The sequence below is a fragment of the Poeciliopsis prolifica genome, unplaced genomic scaffold, assembly GCF_027474105.1.
Source record: "Poeciliopsis prolifica strain line A6 unplaced genomic scaffold, Auburn_PproV2 SCAFFOLD120, whole genome shotgun sequence".
NCBI lineage: Eukaryota > Metazoa > Chordata > Actinopteri > Cyprinodontiformes > Poeciliidae > Poeciliopsis > Poeciliopsis prolifica.
The window spans coordinates 501,664-514,795 of NW_026562495.1; the positions used below are offsets into that span (position 1 = coordinate 501,664).

Sequence of the window (13,132 nt, forward strand, 5' to 3'; positions counted from 1 at the left end):
TTCGCAAAACAATTGAAATTGCCCAAAAATGATATGTATATGACTCAACTACACTTCCGCAGGTAATACATGTATATATTTATATTATGTCTTTTTTGTATTAACAAAACTATCTCCGAAAAGTTCCAACAACTCTAATCACAACTTTCTAACATATTTATTAAATGTATTCGTCCTGTTTGTTACTATAAAAGGTATATTTCCTCACTACTTGTGTTGATGTGTGAGGCTTACAGTAATTTTGTCGGGTAGACTCGACGGTTTAGTTTCGTGTTAAACGTCGCGTTAACGTTATATTTTTAACCGTACAAGTAGCAGCTTTTTCTACTCCCTTAGAAATTATTAGGGGTGTGCTTGACGATAAAAACGTAGATATGTTCACTAACGTTCAGTGTAAGGACCGTTAATATAACAGTTAGCAGCCTTCTCTCTTAGCACCCAACATGGCGACGATCAGCTATACGCTTCTTGTTGTTAGCGAGGAAAGATGGAGTCTCGAATATTCTCTCTTGACTTAAAGGGCGCAGACAGACACCTTCTGGTTAAAAATACAGTCGAGCTCCGTAGCTGATCAGTAAAGGGTAGTAAGATCGGTAAATAGCCATTAAAATGTCAGAACGGGATGTTATTAAAAGCCAGAAGCTAGCTTGTCGGAATATTAGAGCAGTGGAGTCTATGTAAGAGCCACTTGAAGCCATTTTGTTAGCTTACTACCTGATTCTGAGAAATATACGGTCACTGTTTTGCGTTATACTCTGTTATAACAAGCTAGACACGACGAAAAATAATTATATTTGGTCGTTATTATGTTCGAGTGTCACATAAATAATAACAATAAAACTATTGTGTAATACACAGCAAATAATCACAAAGTAAAAAAGACAAAGATGCGTTCGGCAGGGAGGGAAACTGTGATTGTGTTCAGGTAAGATCATTTGACAACAAATCGCTTTCAGTTTAAGCATGCAAGTAAGTCGAAATATGTTAATTCGTGCCCCAATAGGAGGTAAAAGCTAAAGTGTGCCTTGATCTTCTTACTTGCTGAAATGCATAATGTCAGTCTGATTAAATATTTACTCAATGTGCCTAAACAGTGTTGATGCCCAACAAACGTGTCTTGTCACATTGTATGAGTTGCTGGTTAAAATAAAGACTGGGAACCTACATAATGGACTATGTGTGGATAATTTCATGTTCATTTTACATTTATGTTAATTTCCGGAATAAGGGAGCACATTTCTTAGGCTTAAAATCGTTTAAATGTTTGTCTGCTGTTGTTTTTGTGTTCCTCTTTTTAAGCAGGTCTTAGTGGAAAAACATCACTGAGGCCAAGATGACAGATTTTTTTAAAAAAATCACATCTACAGGATCTATACGTGTTCATACATTTTCAGTGTAAAATAGAAATGTCTGCATATCCTCCAGGTCAGGAATCCAGAGAGAAATCTAACAGTAAATCACTTTGTTCACCATGTGCCGTGCTATACCGTGAGTATACAAAGGATTCCTTATTGGCTCCCCCCTCAGGCCGCCACAGCCAAGATATTTCACAACCACATTATAAAAACGTGAACATGCGAGGCTTTTTGAACGAGCTCCCCCTGGTGGTGCAGAAAGACCTGCACCAGCCCCACGTGTGATGGTGTCAAGTTTTCTGTTTATTAGTGCAGTAAAATATGATTTTAAAACAGCCTCTCCTATGATCAATTATGCATAAACAGATACTTATCAGCACTGTTAGTGTGGTTATGGAATGCATTTAATGACATTCAGACTTATAAATTGTTCAAATCTGTCCTTTTATTAAAAACAAACACTGAAATGTTAGTATAGTGCTCACAAGGGAAGCAAGTACTTCAATTATAGTCATTTTCACTTGCAGGCAAATGCTTTTAATCGTGGAGGCAATGATAATTATTTTCTTCCAGTTTGAATTAAGACAACTACTTGTATCTGATTTTAATCTTTTTAATGTTGTCTTCCTTTAAGAAGTATTATGAAGCAAATTTGAGGCTTTTATACAGCTTTGTAAAAACACAAGTTTTCTGCCTGTAATCTTTTACGTTTAGAGGACAATTTATTAGGGTGGCTGAATATGCAAAAAGAAAAAATGAAGTTACATTGTTTCACCCCAATTAAGTTTACCAAAATCCAAAAAATATATGAATTTCTTCAAGCCTTTTCATGTTTATTTATATTTTTAGTTGGACTGTTTATCCCTGATACACTTATATACAGGATTTAACAATTTAACCTAAAGTTTCTGCGGGATTTGGATTTACTGAAAATGTGTAGATGGAAACTAAATTTATTTGCGCTAAAGTAATTCAGTCCACTATTGTCACTACAGAGCTAATAAAATACCTTTTAGTACACTTCTGAATTGACCATAATTTTCTGATTTGTGAAACCAACTGACAATGAAAACCGAATGGTGTGTTGGTATTTTGCAGACAAGGTTACCTTTAAATGTTAAAAAATACATTTTAAAAAAAACTAAACGTAATACTACATTTCTTAAGCATTAAAAGTCTTAGTTATGTTCAGATTTTACTTTATTATTTACTTTAATATCTCCTTGTCTCTTCCGTTGTTTTTGTTTTTTTACACAACCAAGTTGAAAAGAAAACATTGCCGTGTTATCCTTTCACGTTTTCAATAAACTTTATTTGAAAACTGTTTTAGTAGCAGACAAATATATAGTCAGTAGCAAGTTGCAAATTTGCAGTGCTTATTTTTAGTAAAACTGATCAAATCAGGTTATTTATATATATATAATTAATGTAGGTCTAACAATGAAACAACAAAGTTATTAAGATAAAAAGTTTTGAAAATATGTTCTCCGTTGAAATTTGCAGACACCCTGATTTGTATTGAAATGTCCACAGAAAAATCAAGAAATTATAGCCTTGAAATGTAAACTAAATAAATGCATCTCACTGCCTGTGAGTGAGAGTTTTCTGCTTCCTGTGAAGGCTGCTGGTTCCCTTATCTAGGGGGAGCTGTTGTCTGGTACTGATGGACAGTGACTGTGTTTTCAGGGCCTGCAGGAGGGGCCACGTCAGACACAGACAATATCTGGTTTATTCTGAATGAAAAGACCAGATCTGCTTGCTTTAGAGAAACAAAAAGCTCAAAACTTTCCTTTTTATGAGTGGGTGTAACTTTCTCCAAGAGCAGTAAAACAGGTTTGTGCCTCTGAGATTGTGTAATGTTTTTGTTTTGTGGTTCTCTTTCTGAAACCCGTCCACACGCTGAGAGAGGAACTGTTTGTTTGAGTGAAGCGCCAGGCTGCTGTTTTGCTGTATGAAAGCGTGACGCGGGGTTGGAGGCATGTTTCTCAGCGCACACAGGAACAGGCCAGCCCACCGGAGCCATGAGGGAATGTCCTGTTCTCTGTGTGTTTGTTTTGGCTGATGTCAGACGCCGAGCGTCTTCTTCCCCCTTTCATCCCTCCCCCGTCAACGTCCAAACGGCCCTTTGAAGCCCTCCTTTTTTTCTCTGGGACTCCTTTCTTTTCGCGTTCTCGCTGGCTCGTTTGCAGGAGTCAGGAGACAGCAGAACAAACGCTGAGCCGCCTTGTGCTGCGGCGGAGGAGTCGCCATGAATTTTGATCTTTTTAGAGTCCTTCAATCATTTCCTGGAACTATCTGGGTGCTAAATTAATTTCTCCTGATCCCAAACTCACCCTGCAATCAGCTTAGTGCTAATCTCGGGCTCTTACAGTGCAGCCAACTCTTGTCTGGGCTACACTGCCTGCACTGAGCTCGCCTCTGTTCTCATTTTACAAGGTTTTGACCCTTGGCACCATCTGTCCTGCTCCCACTCTGTCATTCCTTTCTCATTCAAGCAGTAGGAAAGCTTTTTTTTTGTTTTTTACGCTTGTCCCAGTGAGTCGTCTTGCTTTTATCTTCTTTTTTGTTCGAACCTTGTGTGTTTTTCTTTTCTTATTCAGAAATTCCTCACTGCTTTCAGAACTCCAACCATCTTTGTACTCTCTCTGATTCTCCTGCGACGCTTTAATCTCCCCCTTCTTGTTTTGCTTATCGGTAAAGGTCAGAAATCTTGTCTCTGGTGTCTTGTTTTTCTTCTGTTTTTGCTTTCTCCGCTGATTTCCATGGCATGATGTCTGTTACGTTGTTTGTCTTCTTGCTTCTGCATCTCTCCCCCCCCCCACACACACACCCTTTCTCTTTTGAAGTCAGTCTCCAATTTGTGATTTTGTGTTTGATTTCAGAGCCACAGTCCCTTTGTGTCGCTCTGCTTCCTGCGAGCTTCGCTCAGATTACCCTTCCTTCCAGAGGGCTGTCACTGAAGTGCTATTTAAAGAGGCGTTCAGAAGAGCAAGGCTTGTTTACAGCGCCTTCAAACTGCAGGCTGTCTAGAAACAGGAAGTAGCATCACCTCAAAGGACAGCAGCCAACACGCAGCCACTTCCTCCTCCTCCTCCTCCTCACGACTGAGCAGCGGCTCCAGTAAAAACAACCCTGGAGCTTATCAGAGAATTATTCGTCCCTCCCCTCCGTCCCTCCTGAATGCTGCACACACAGCAGGCTTTTCAGCCCTCCACTGTGTCCTGTGTGGCTTTCTCCTTTTCTCCCATGCCCACAGACCTCCTCTCTTTCCAACTGTCACCCCTTTGCCAGGACAGCATGCCTGAGTAGCTGCCTGGAGATGAAGGAGCTAATTAATTTGATTTAGCCATACCCTCTCTCTCCCTTTCTCTCTGCCTCTTTCTCTCTCTCTCTCTGTGTGTGTGTGTGTGTGTGTCAGTGGAAAAAGCAGCCGGCCGCCCTCCTCCACGCCGTATCAACCAGTCCCCTCCCAGACAGTTTTCCACCTATCCTTTCTAGTCTCCTTTGGCAACATCCGCTCTCTGAACCTTCCCGTCCCTATTCCCCTCCCCTTGTTTTCCTTCCTGTTACACAACCACATTTTGCCAGCCGGGTTGCTGCCAGCCAGACTGCTTCACTCCCCACACCCAGGGGTGCAGCGATGTGCCATCTCAGGTGTATGCTCACATTATAACACCCCGCTTTACCCCCTATTGGGATTCAGTGTTCAGGTGAATGAATCTCACCTGGTCGTGGATTCATAAGAAGATCTTGCCATGCTATATGCTATTGTATACTGAAATATAATTTACACATGCACAAACAGCTGTTAAACTCAGAAAATGGCGACAAAAACATGTATAATTTCTTTGCCCATTGCTTTGGCGCCCCCTCTGGCGGCGCCCCTGTGACGCCCGCAGCCGGTCCAAAGCGAGCCCTGCTTTTCAGAGGACACGCTCGCCTGCAGTCCACCGACTCGGGCGACCAGAAAGCGGCCATGTGAGCCTCCTGCGGCTGAAACCTCCCGCGTGTCACTTGATACGTCGATGGATCCGCTTACCGCCTTATAATCAGGCAAGTCTAGAATAGCCGCGTAACGATCCAACAGCACTTATCAGGTGACCGGATGAAATCCTTTCTGCGCCTCCTGCAGGCCTCTGGGATCCACTCAGACCAGCTTTAAGCGCAAACGTCTCCATCCCTCACTGTCTGTCTGCAGGGTCCAGCCAGCTGACCCCCAGCATTGTTTTCGGTGAGGCTTATGATTCTCTGAATGTTAGTTACCTCCAGGTAGTTTGTGTGTTCATGTCCTGTTTTGTTGCTCTTTACCCCAAAGATGATTTAATCGTGATTCCCAGTGGAGCCATTATTGCTTTCTTAAGGACTCTAACCATAAAACAGGTTGTTTTGTTTAATTATGACAGGTAAAATGTGATCTATTTAGGAAATGATGAGGTGAACCCAGTGAACTCATGAAAATAACTCACAAACGTTTGAAAATCGCAACTTTTGAGACAAAAAACATCCTGATAAACATTTTTCAGCAGAATCGCAGATGCTACTATTATTAGTAGCCCTCATGAAAATGAATGTAATAAATGTAACTGAAGCATTTTTGTATTTTATGCTTTTTTAGATTTCAGAACATTTTACCACTGACCTGCAAGTTTTTCTTTCTCTCTGGTGCAAACATTACAAGACACAGAGGGCCATTGCTTTCAGCCACATGCCACAGGCTGGATGAGGGCCCAGCTTTATGTTGGGCCCTCATGTGAGGAGGACGGGTGGTGAAAGAGAACATCAGAAAAATACACTGCAGGAAACTCGCAAGCTTGAGCTTTTGAAGTTTTCCTAACTCTTCCGGGCTTCAAGCGTGTCAGAAGTGCAGAGGGGATCATGAGCTCTTTGAAACGGCAGGGCACTTTAAATAAAAAAATGGATGAACTCTGACAGAAAACTGAAAACGAGTTATCATCAGTCTCCCAGCAGAATAATCTATGGCCAGATCTACTCTTCCTGACTCCAGTGCCGGAGAGCCTGCAGCCCTGCAACTTTTAGACACGCCCCCTGCTCCAACACAGCAGAATCAATTATTTGAATTACCCCTTCAAGTTTGGCAGAGGCCTGGTAATGGGCCATTTATTTGACATAAATGTGTTGGAGTAAGAATGCATCAGAAAGTTGCAGGACAGTGGATCTGGAGACATCTGATATAGAGAGAGACTGTGCAATAAAACAAGAAAAGAAGGTCAAAGATCACGCTTTCTGTTTACTCCAGCATTGTGAAATGTTAGAGTTGAAAACCACCTAGCGTTGTTCTGGCAAAGGGACATTAAACTAAGTATTAGCTGCAGGGATGCCAGTAATTGTTCTCTAATTGTGCTCCACTGGAAATTTAGTCAAAACCAATTGTTTTTGGTGTTTTTTTTAAAAAATGTACTTAAATTAAATGTTGGATTTTGTCTCAGTGTGATAACATGCTACTGCGATAAAGTTTGGAATAATTCACGATGGTTTACACGTCTTTGTAAAGAGGTGGTGTATTCAGATCAAAGAAAAACATCCTGAACGATTTGCTGACCTTTAAAGATGAAATCTTAATGAACACGAAGTAATTAATCTGCTTTTTTTCCCCTGTGTTCTGCAACACAAGATGTCGGCGTTTCTCCCCCGTGCTTTGAAAACCAGCCGGCGGCTCATGAAAGCACGTTAAGCTCGAGTCCTTCCTGGCGGAGCTGTCGCACAGATTTTCCGGTTATGTTGCTGCCCTGCTTCTGCAAACAGAGAAGTATTAGCAGAAGGCATGCTCCAGCACGCTCGCCTCTCTGCCTCTGTCTGCCGAGGGCTGGGTGCTCGAGACGCCGCCTCTGCGTCTCTTAAGACAATGGCGTGGGATTAGGCAACACTTTATCTTAGTTCATGTGAAACTCCAAAAGTAAACAAGCCCGGTGCCGCTTCTGCGGCGGCAGAAAATAGCCCTGGTTTCATCACTGCGTTTTTCTGTGCTCGTGTTTCTCCGTGCAGAGGCAGAGTTGGCTGCTTCGCAAAGCCGCAGCTTCCTCTTAGAGAAGTGACATCTGAACCCCTCACCCCCGCCGACTTTGATCTCAGGCTCAGTCAGCTGGAGAGCAGGTTAGTCATAATTCCACGACTGGGAATGTTTACTAACATTTTGAACGCGCCTCCGGATCTCTCCGCCATATCCATGAAAGGAGAAGCACGGCCTGAAAGTTGGGAGGAAATGCAGAAATGTGCGGCGAATGCATGCAGTGTTTCTGATTTTGTTGCAGCTGCTGTGAGCAGCTGCAGCTGTTTCACATTAATTTAAGCGTCAGGCTAAAGGCCTGACATAAAACAACAACAACAACAACAAAAAAGAAACATGCAAAACACAGGGTTGTCGATCACACTGCAGCAAAAACAGTCAAAATGCAAGTGTGACTGTGCATTTTGGGAACTGACCGAGACTATAAGCCTTGACTTTCTCATTTAATGCGAGACATCTGACTCATGCAGCTGTTTTACTGGAAGCAGAAAGTCTAATTTGCAGGTCAGTGGAGGCCATATTTCAGCCCTGAATCACAGCAGTGCCGAATGCCGCAGTCCTGCTTTACCCGCAAATCTCAAGAACACAGAAATAAAAATCCTTTAAACTCTGTTACGCATAAAACATCCATGGAGATTTCCACTCTGCTTTCAAATATTGAAAGTGAATCTTGGTTAGGCCTCAAACGGCAGGTCAACCTCTGCATCTGCACATCTTCTCACAATTTCTGCATGCTTTGTTTTGTAGTTCCAAAGTTATTATCAGGGTTTCATGTTTGCTTTGCTATCAATAATTTGTATTTTTTATATATTTTTTTTATCAAAAGCAATAGTTAAAAGTAATTTTTTTTAAAAAGTTGTCTTATAGCAGTTTTAACCACTTATTTTATTCTGTAGTGAGTTTATTTTTCCCCCTCTCGCACCTCTACTTTTTTTTAAATAAAAAATTATTTTTGCAATTTTATCCATCAGACAGTTAACATAAATACAAGGCAGAGGGAAATTATACCTTCGCACATGGTTTTAGCTGCTTGTAACGTGTTTAAAAGCCTCAATATTCGGTGGCAGGTGGACATTGTCCTCACCAGCCTTACGTGACACTGATCAGTTGCTTTACACCTTCTAAGAGTTATTTAACCTTAAACATTGACCTCTGTAGCCAAGTAGATATTTTCCTTCACTTACTGTCTTGTGAGAATAAAGGCACATTTACCGTAGATCTATGAAACACCTTAATGGTTCGTCGTCAGTGAAGAACTTGGGTCTTAAATCATCCCCTGGGCGACCAGTGGTCAGTCCCAGGCTTGTCTAAGTAGCATCTTCCTTCTTGATCCACAGCTATCTTGGGGCTTTTCTAGCAGCTTCACTGATGTTTCTGGTGGCTCTAATTTCTAGCAAGCCTGCGACGCCAAAGAGCCTAAACGGACTGTGCCCTGAAATAACCCCTGCTCGGATCGGGCCTGCCAGCCGCTCTTCCTGTACGTCTCAACTTCAGATATTTGTCCTTCTGACGTTGGTGGGGCTCCCACATCCGATCTTCCCGGGGGACTGGGAGCTCCAGCAGCATACTTGCTTCACGGACTCTGATGTGAAGACCAAATCTGGCCTGATTGACGTCTTCGCTGTGCGCTCTGGAAACTTTATCTGCCTTCCAAGATCTTCTCTTGACTCCCAGTCATGGGCTGCGGTTAGCAGCTGAAAGGTCGAGGTTTTGTGTGCTGTCTGAACTTCCCCTGCTCTGACACAGACGACGCTTCGCCTTACTGGGAACTTGTGTTTCCTCTGCTGGATTCCGGTACAAATCAGCCACTGGCTTCTGCGTCACTTCCCCGGGCTTTAAGGCAGCAGCTTGTGCTCTTGTGAGCCTCACTCTGGGCCCCTGGAGATGCTGCTGATCCTCAACGCCGACTTGCTCAGAAACTTGAGCCTCGCTGCCTGTGACTTTCAAAGCTCTGCCCGAGTTATCCTCCGAACGGTCGCGCTCCAGTCAAACCATCATCTGTCCCGGTGAACACAGAACTCAACCAGAGATGCCGCTCTGAGAAACCGTTGCAGAAGAGTCTCAGTCTGGTAAAGTTTAAACCCAGAATCCTGATAGGTTGCAATTTATCCAGCCGTCGCAATCAAAGTAATTCTACTTGATGAGAAGTTTAGAAAGGTGAGGTAAAACAGAAACAACAAACCGTCTCACTAAATGACACGGCTCAGGCTGACGTCCACCTACTGCTGAGACTCTCTATGCCCTGCAGAAGAGAGACTCAGTGTGAATCACGCTGGAAAATGGGCGTTTTTCAGCGTCCGTCTTACTTAGACTGCATATTGTTGTTTTTATTTGCCACAGTATCAATTCAAGATAATTTAAAGTGTGAAATGAAAGTAAAATAATTAGTTGGAATGTTTGAACATCCATTCGTTGTCGATAGCCGCTCTTCCAAGCTCGAGCTTGGAGACCAAAAATACTTTATTGGTCCCAGAGAAATGTTAAATGACAGTGTAATTTATATTATCTAATGTTCTCCTGTAGCAGTCAGTATCACAGCGGCGATGGACACTCCTCTGACTGAAGACTCTCGTCTTGTTATTCCTGCTTTGCAGAATAATCTCCAAAGTTTTCCAGAGAAAATCCCCAGATCAGAAGCAGATGTCTGAGGGGAAAAATAAAATAAAATCTGTTTTTTAGTTTTTGTGTAATTTAGTTTTTCCCTCCTCATTTTTGAGCTGGTAGATGATGCCAAACAAACAAAAACCCAGTCGGAAAAGTTGTTTTAACGGCACAATGGAGCTGGTATAATTTGCGTGCCTCTGTGGGAAGTCGTGCCGGTCCGTTAAAACCGACCCGCGACTCATTCAGAGTCAAGTTTTTTGTCTCAAAGGAAATCATTTAAATAAGTCTTGATGTGATAATTGCTCAGAATTTGTTCCAAGATGGCTTCCTTGGTTGTTACACCTTTGCATATTCAGCCGTCTCGCTTTATAGCGCAGCATGAAAAGCTGCGATCACGTTCGAGCGAACAGCCATGAATAGGCATAGATGGACGATGGGGGTGTCTCTGAATGCGAAGCTGGCGACCGGCTGCGGCCGCAGAACAATGCTGGGACACATGCATGGACTGAGCGCCTGGCTTGCTCCTCCACACACACACACACACACACACACACACACACACACACACATTGTTTTTGCCAACGGGCAGTTTGCGTCACACACAGAAGGGCTCTCTCCGCTTTGTCTTTTCTTAATTTCACATCCAGTTTTTATGTTCTCTCTCTCTCTCACGCACGCACGCACGCACACACACACACACACACACACACACACACCCTGGAAATGCTTTGAAGACGTGCAGCAGCACACGAGAGAGGATGGAAGTAGCAGGGGGGGATCGGAGAGGGGCGAGCCGAGGAGAGGAGAAAAAAGTTTGTTCAACTCCATGAGCCAGAGAGGTCACAGGAGCAACAACCAGCCTCAGAGCGGTCTCCATGGAGACGAGTGTGGCAGCGTACAATGAGGCTGAGATAGAGTGATGAAAGAGAGAGAGAGAGAGAAAGAGCGAGAGAGAGAGAGAGAGAGAGGGAAAGGCCATGGAGGGGAGGCAGGGGGAGGTTGTTGGCGTCAAGGTTCACTTGCTGTGTACTTGTGTGAGAGTTGCTGCAGGAGGGAAGGGGTGTGTGTGTGTGTGTGTGTGTGTGTGTGTGTGTGTGTGTGTGTGTGTGTGTGTGTGTGTGTGTGTGTGTGTGTGTGTGTGTGTGTGTGTGTGTGTGTGTGTGTGTACCGGGCGGTTTCCACTCAGAGGGACAGTGGGACGTGTGATGGTGGCGAAGCCAAGCAGGACTCCCAACTTTCTTCCACCCCGACAGGAACTTTTCTGCTCTCTTGTTGCAACGGAGACTAAATCTTACACTCCAGAGCGACACATGAAGGAAAACGATACAGGCTTAAAAGGGAATCTATGATGCAAAATTCACATTTTGCACATTTGTGTACTTCTAAAAATAGCAAAGCCCTAAAACTAACATGAAATAAATCACCCATCCAGACTCCAATATGTTTCTTGGTGTCTGGAAAATGTGCTGTTTTAAAAACCTCTGGAATGTAACGTCACAAACCAGCAAATCCCAGCCCATCACATGGTTTCCCCTGGTGTATTGTAAGCCTGGCAGGCCACCAGGCTTTACTTGTTCCCCCATCAGACTAAGGACTACTTATTTACTTAAATCTTTTTTAAAATGTTTGCATTTTTAAGACATCAGAGTTGATGTTCAGGTGTTCCTTCCAATTTTTTAATAACACATAATTATCAAGTGATATTTTCAACTCAAAAACATGAATGCCTGTCCGAGCAGCCAACCACCAGGCTTAGCAAGTTTTCCTTGCCGTCACTTTCCAACCCAAGCGGAGGACCAGATCATTTATTTGGTCAGCTGGCTTTACCACAGTTTGTGCTGTACAATGGCTGCTGGAAAGAACGCGCGCTTTGATGTCGACTTACCTTTCAAAAATCACTTGCTGTTTTCTTGTCGGTTGTGCTGGAGGCTCCACGTCTGCTTTTCAAAGATGTACGCCTGTGCAGTTGCGCATTTGTTTGTGTGCTATTGTCCCGGACGGGTGTAAACATTGGATTAGAGGAGGGGGCGTGGCCAGACGCAGCTTTTATGGATTTAAAGTGACAGAGGCCCTAAAACATCTCATTCTGCAATGAGCTCAAAACAGGCAGAACTGTTCAAACTGAACTCTCATTTTTTGGACAATAAATTTGTGCTGAAAATATAAAGGACATGTTTGTGTAGACCTATCCTAACCTGTTCAAGGAAACACAATAGATCACCCTTTAACCAAACACAACACCAGTTGTTGCTTGAAGGCAGCTCGCCTCGATTTTCACAGATGAATCAGAACTGATACCTGGTTTACAAGCCCGGATGGTGTTTGCGTGGCGGTGCCACAAAACATAATGGTATCTTGTTCCCAGTCGTTCCAGTCTAGCCCCAGGTAGCTCTAAAAGCAGTTAATTGGCCAGCTTTGTCTCTGGCAACACTTGAACCCTTTTAGCCGAGGGCATGGACTGTCAACGAGTGGCCCAGTTTCTGTTCATGCCAGTCCAACTTTTCCCCTCTGTCTCTTTTTAACAGGCATTCCTCTGATTTTACACTTGAAAACCGGCTGCCCCGGACACTGCTGCTCACGCTTTGATAGAGACGTAAAATACGTTGTGGAACGGGGCTTTGAAAGTCTTAGAAAACGTAAAAGTTCTGCTCACGCTAGCAAAATGGGACGTTTTGAGCCTGGAGTCTGTTTCACCTTTTGTTGCAACCTGAGCCAATTTCTCCCCTGATGGATTGAATCCAACCAAAACGTACAAAATGTGGCAGATAAAGCACCTGAGGAATTACCTGATGAACTCCTTTTCACATTAGGCCACATAAAAACCAAAAACTTCACACTGTGTTTTGTTATAGTTTACTGATAAACAAAGTGTAGAATTTCACTTACTTGTAAATTAAAAATTAGCATTTTTCTCTCCAACACACACACTCGTGAAAACAAACAAGAACCAACTCCCTAAAAACCTGCGGCACGAAGAACGGACGGTTGGAGGGACGAGAGGAGAAAAACGATCATTTTCCAAGACGTTTTACAAATCAAAATCTTAAAAGTGTGTCGTGCTTTTATATTCAATCCCCTTTGCTGTGTCTGTATCTGTGAGGGTAAATACTATATCTGAAAATAAAAACCTATTTATCTAAATTTACAT

General features: G+C 43.1%; 1 protein-coding gene across 5 annotated transcripts in view; it reads left to right on the forward strand.

The window, feature by feature from the left end:
- The first annotated feature begins 3,632 nt into the window (after window positions 1–3,632).
- Window positions 3,633–13,132, forward strand: part of zbtb4 (zinc finger and BTB domain containing 4) — a 34,012-nt gene continuing 24,512 nt past the window's right edge. The window contains exons 1-3 of one of the 5 annotated variants that reach the window (XM_055024424.1): window positions 3,633–5,009; window positions 5,255–5,586; window positions 7,359–7,466. The gene's annotated coding sequence lies outside the window, so the exon portion shown is untranslated. Of the gene's footprint in view, window positions 5,587–7,358; window positions 7,467–13,132 lie in introns of all 5 variants that reach the window. The other 4 variants (XM_055024423.1, XM_055024425.1, XM_055024426.1 and 1 more) reach the window with 4 other exon arrangements.